Below are 6,095 nucleotides of genomic sequence, written 5' to 3'. Positions count from 1 at the left end.
TTGTTGGGGGTTTTTTGGTTTTGTTTTGTTTTGTTTTTTTAATTTACAGATAAGGATATTTTGAAAAATGTGTTGAACCTTTTTCATTCATTCTCTTAGTTTTTCTGTGTTTATTTTTAATTCTTCATCTGGTACTTGAATATCACCATATGAATACATCAGTGTTATTCCATGTATGCATTATTGCTTTAGTGATATGAATCTCTGACTTATCCATTCTTTCAATGCACAATTGTATTAATTCACCAGATCATTTTCCTTTCCATTCTAGCTTCTACTAACCCTACTGCCTTCATCATACATTATCTATTATTTTTATGCTTGATAAGAAACCATATTCAGTTTTCATTTTTTCCATTGTGTAAGTATTTTGTGTAGAATATATTGGGTGAACTTGAACCCAACCTTTCTAGCCAGTATGTGTTTTTGGAGTCAACAAACATTAATATCATCAAGGTAAGAGTGCATTATCTTATGTCCAGCTGAAGTCAGTAGAAATCTTTGCATTAACTTCAGTGGGCACTGGACTGCAGCCCAGTTTACCTTCTGGCAGAACTTCAGTAAATGACAGAAAAAGTGCTGGCTTGCATTAAGCCATAATTCAAAGACAACAGAACTCAACTGTGTTTGCAAAGGCCTGTAGAGATATTTTAATAAGCCTTGTAGATTAATGCACTTTTTAAGGTGCACTAATGGCTATCAAAGCCAAAAGAAGCTCAGGTAGGATATCCAACCTCATGTGCTTGCTTTTAAGGTTTTTGACAGTGGTTGTGTGTGCATGAGAATTGTCATCTATTGCCATTGTCAATTAAGGGCCTCAAGAAACAGTCTTCAAATTGTCAGTTACCGCATGTTTAAAGCTTGAAACTTTCATTTATATGCAACCTACAACACCTTAGGGCCTGAGCCATTAGAATGCATAGTATCAAACCTGTTCTCAAGACACTGGCGTTCTCAGCTGTTTTGCAGTCAGGCTGAAACAGAACTAAACCCTATAGTTGGAGGACTTACTTGAACTAAAAAGGGAGGTTTAATGCAATAACTTTATTGTATGAAATTCCCTGCACTCTGAAAGAGAGAAATCTGAGATTCTGTCTGCTACAAAGAGAAACATATATATATATGCATCTGTATTGTAAGAATAGTTTCAAAAAGTGACCCATATTGTATTATTCCCCTCATTCCTCTTCCATCATGATTTCCATCCCAAATACCATCAGTTTACAAAGAAACAACAACAAAAAACCCACAACCAACATTTATTTAACTGGCATATATGCCAGTTCTGCAAGTTCAACCCAAAATCCAAGATTCAAGTTAAATTTTCTGAGCTATTTATATATTCTCTTTAATAGTGAAGATCGCTAAGTAATGCAAAGTCTTAATTTTCTATCATAGGAAGATTACCTACACTCACTGAGTGTATTACTTCACAAACACCCAAGAAGGATGCAACTGCATTTGATTTTATCAGGATTCTTTCTTGATTCTATCAGGACTAAAAAACAGACTGCAACCTTTTTGTTTGTGTATGTGGTTCTCTTGATTTTATTTTTTTGATCTTACAAAGGGTTATTTCTATCAAGATCTGAATGAGGATTTAAAACATAAAATGTATGATTTTACATTCAATTTCTCATTCCACTCCCTCATTAGCAAGCTTTCACTGACGCTTCTTCACATGCCTTATGTTATTTTAGGAGATATTATTCTTATCTTCTAAACCTAAACTCTAAGCAGTGCTGGAACCATTTCTCAAATATTGAAGACTGTGATTTGGCAAGTGTCATATTCCAAGATAAGTCCACACATTCAAAGGCATCTAAAGCAATTGTCTTTTACATAACCTGAACAAGATTGCTCTTCCAAAGGAGTTCAAGAAATAGAACATCAATAACCTGCTTTCCAGTTCATAAGCAAGTACCTGAGTATATACATAGGAGCCTTTGTGTGAAGCTAGGTTTAGGTGTGAATTTAGAATACAGTTTCTAATAACCCATGCTGTGTTACACTTCTGTTTTACATGACATGTTTGGTTTTTCCTGTCATAAGGTCAGGACTCCGGTCAAGCACAGGTAAGCTGTAACACTAGGAAAATCTGATGATCTGCCAGCAAATAGCCAAATAGCACGCCCAGTCATGCCTCAAGATACCCCTTAAATACTCTTTCCTGTCTAAACCTATAAGCCACAAAAGCTGACCTGTTCTCCAAGCAGTCCTGTCATTCTCTGAGAAGAAGGCTTGCAGCTTTCCACTGCTGCCTTGCCTTTGCAATGGTTTGTCCCACTTCCTTCCTTGCTGTTACCACAGCACTGCAAGCCTACAGTAGGAAGGGAACAATTATTTAAGAACAAAAATAAATCAGAAAACTCCTTAGTCAGTGGTCTGCAAGGGAAAGTTTGATTTAAAATATACTAGTGCATTCCTCAGGCATGTCCCTTTTCTACCTCTGATTCCTCCATTTTCCATCTCATCATGTCTCCTCATCTTGGGCAGTGTCCAGTATACATTAAGAATCTGCCATAAGAAATTATCTTTAAATATTAAAATACAGTAAGAAGGAGAATAAGAAATAACAGAGATGGCTAAAGCATTGCAGTGCTGCACAACATCTATTACAAAGAAATTACTGTCCTCTGTCTAGTGTGCTTGTTTGAAACAAACTGGTAAGCAAATTTATGCTTCCACAGCATGCAAAGATGGGTCTGCATTTTTTCAATTATAAAATAGATGCAGAACTGATGAGAGACTTAGCAGGAATATATTAGAAAAAGATACCTAGGCTGGAATTCAGATATCTATTAAGATACCCAGATTCAGATACCAACAATCTACCTGAACGGATCTCTGCTTCAGCAGCAACTAGACTGAGCTCCTGTTATTACCAATAAAAACTTTAGTTGACACATTCAGTGAGGCTCAAAGAACCATTCAGCTCATCCTGAAGCAGACGCCTACACCAGGTCAGCTGAGGTGCTCTACAGATTATAAACTGTAAATGCCTACAGTGAGCTTATTGGGCTGCATAATGGGATACTGGTTTTGCAAAGTCACTTTCCAACTCCAGCCACACTTCACATGAAGGAAGGTAGTGGCAGCAGATCAGAAGGGAACAATGCCTTGAGCTGGCAGTATCATTTTATTCTCTCTAGAACATTATGTATTTCAGTATAGTTAATGCTATCAATTTATATAATCATCAAATAAGTCTGTAAGAACTGTGTTTCACTTCCAGCCTGCTCTACTATCTACCTTGCCGTCCTGAAGCCGAGTGCTGTATTTAAACAGCGGAGTGGACAGGGGAGATAAGGACTTTGGCACAACTTGCAAGAAACGTCTCTTTGCCCAAACATCAACTGCAGTTAGCTCCTGTAGCTGATGTGGTGTTTTCACACTTCAGTCGCAACTCATGTTTCATTCCCACTGATGAGTCAGGAACAGCAAAGCTCTGACTCTCCTTGATGCAAGGCAGTAGGGCACGAGGGAGCGCAGCAGGGGCTCAGACACTTTGCATACTAGAAGTATCCACATAACAGGTACCCAGGCTCACTGGTGAACTAGAAGCACAAGGAGTAAGCTTAAAAACAAGGCAGCTTTGCTAGATCTAGGTTTAGATCAGCTGTCTCAGCTGTGAGCCTGACAGCATGCTAACAGATCTCTGCCACACAGTGCTGAGTCCTTGCCCCAGGAGCCTGCAGGAGTCCACGTGCTCTCTCCACAGAGCCTGAGACCCCTGCAGGCTGAGAGGCTGCAGCTCTGCATGTCTGACACAACCAGGCCAAAAAAGCCCAGCTCAGCTGAATCAGATCCTATATGAAAACAGCAAGGTGACTTCACTCTGTGCTCTGCGCATTCTTCCATAGTACATCAAAGGTGCCTCTCCTTAAAGAAGTCTAGGAATGGAAGAGAGTGTGAGTGAGGTTTCCATATCCTTTGAAAACACACATAACAGCCCTGGAGCAGCCAAAACCCTGAGGGTCGCAGTACCCTGTTCATGTGGTGCTCTCTTTCATTTAATACCCTCAGCCTAAAGTGCTGAGCTGTTTCTGAAGGGGCATCCACAACCTCATCTGTCACTCTTATAATTTAACCACAGTAACTAAGAAATCAATAAAGATGATTAAGCTTCTCTTAGCTGTATGTGGTCTATGGACCCCTGCATGATCCTTTCTGTCTGTGTAAAAACAGTTTCTGTAGCAGAGCAGATGTGGTAAAACATGCTCTCACCAGAAGTATGACCTCAGCTGTTTTAATTCACTGTTTCAATCTGAGGTTAGTTTAGCTAGCTAGAAGTTCCCGTTCTGTACCTGTGTACAATGTGGCTGTTAACAGACGGATGGCCACAAGCCATGCTCCACCTGCATCCCCTTGAAACCAGGGCTCTGCTTGTGTGTACCAGGAGTGTGCCCTGGCATACAGCCAAACAGATGCAGCCTCATCTAAAATATCTTTCCAGAGATAACAGTAGATACTGAGAAGCCTGGATATCTAAATACTTACATGATAGCTAGGAGTTTATTGGAATAACTGTATTAATGGGAAACTAAAGAGTAAGAACTTTTATCAGGTAGCTTATCTTTATGCAGCAATTGTCTGTATCCTGTTAGAAAACTGTGGAAATGTGTTCATTTATAATGCAGGTCCCGAGACCATGTCTGACCACTGATACGGACCATGACACAATGTCAGTACTTTATCAGGTGTTTGATGGAGCTAGGAGGAGATCCCCTCAGCATTTCAATGTTCTGCAGACTGTCAGAAGCCAGAGCAGAGATTCAGACCACCAGAAAGCTATATAAATATGTCAGGGATTTCTACATAACACTTTAGCACAGAGAAGAGGTACCCAAGTTAACTGCTCTGAAGCTAGTTTAGTTCAGGAACCCAAGTGGTCTTGCTGCAGCAACTAGGCAATTGCCATGTTTTGTGATGCAATTACCAAACAGGCTGTTCCTCAGCACAGACCAGTGCTTGCTGGGCTATCTAAAGGCAGCACTGCAGTGACTAAAGCTGACAAAGAGTGATGGACAGACGACATATAGTAAGCCAAATCTCAGTGATACCTAGTTTGCCATGTGACAGCTCAGGGTGACATACCCTGTCTGGGCCACATTACTGGACATGTTACTGAAAAATAGACGGAATGATGTCCTTATACAGTATAACCTGTATGTAAAGTTCTCCATTCATTCCTATACATAAGTGCTTTCATACATCTAAGAAAACAATTTCTTTTCCCTTGAACCTGTTCCTTAACTCTTAGACAGCTAATGGAAAAATAGTTTAAACATCCTGGGGGGAAAGCATATCAAACACAAAGGTAAAATATTTTCAGGCTGATTCAGCTCTGCAAAGACAAGGACACATCCTTTCAATAGGTGAATGAATGTATTTTTCTGGCTAGTCCTGCATGTTTCTTGTGCTCCTTGAATGCACTCCCTCCAATCAAACAGAAGACTCAAATTCAGCTTGGAGGGTCTGCCGATTTCTCTTTTCACTGGAGTTGTACATATCTGGAGCAGTTTATAAATAGCTGCAATGCTCAGGATGAATTATTGTGCAACTCTTCAAAGACTATTCATTATTGTTTTGTAAAATATCTGAACTGTATTTTTAGGCAACTCTCTCACAATCAGCTTCAGAAGGGTGACGATTATGGCAAAGGTATGCTTACGGATAAATCCATGAACACTTTTTCTGGGCAAAGTAATAAATACATTTCCCAGAGACTGTTGTACTATAGTTTACCATCCATTGTACCACAATTGATGATTTAGAAAATCCATTTGCTCTTAAAAATTATCCTCAATCTTGGCTGACCTATTTCACTACAGTCTTGTCACAACAATAGACCGAATACATACAACATTGTAGGCACTGTTCAGTGTACTAAGAAGAAAACGTGGGGTCTGCAAAACTCAAACTCCCAAATGTTATTCCTTTGCTACAGCTGTGGTTAACACATGGTGCCAGCCCTCCCAAAGAGTCTTTTCATAAAGTATCAACTCCTGTTTGCCTTACTGGTGTGTCTAGTCCCAACTGGGTTATGTGGAGTCAGGATTTACAGTGGACTCTAAAACTTCTATGGATTTGTT

At 39.7% G+C, this 6,095-nt stretch overlaps 1 protein-coding gene across 11 annotated transcripts in view; it reads right to left on the bottom strand.

Moving 5' to 3' along the window:
- The window catches only part of DST (dystonin), a 301,419-nt gene that overhangs the window by 290,934 nt on the left and 4,390 nt on the right, over window positions 1-6,095 (bottom strand). The gene's annotated exons all lie outside the window — the stretch shown is intronic.

The sequence above is a fragment of the Myiozetetes cayanensis genome, unplaced genomic scaffold (genome assembly GCF_022539395.1).
Source record: "Myiozetetes cayanensis isolate MyiCay16 unplaced genomic scaffold, myiCay2020 scf2-11, whole genome shotgun sequence".
Taxonomy (NCBI): Eukaryota; Metazoa; Chordata; class Aves; order Passeriformes; family Tyrannidae; genus Myiozetetes; species Myiozetetes cayanensis.
This window is presented reverse-complemented; position numbering and strand designations above follow the sequence as displayed.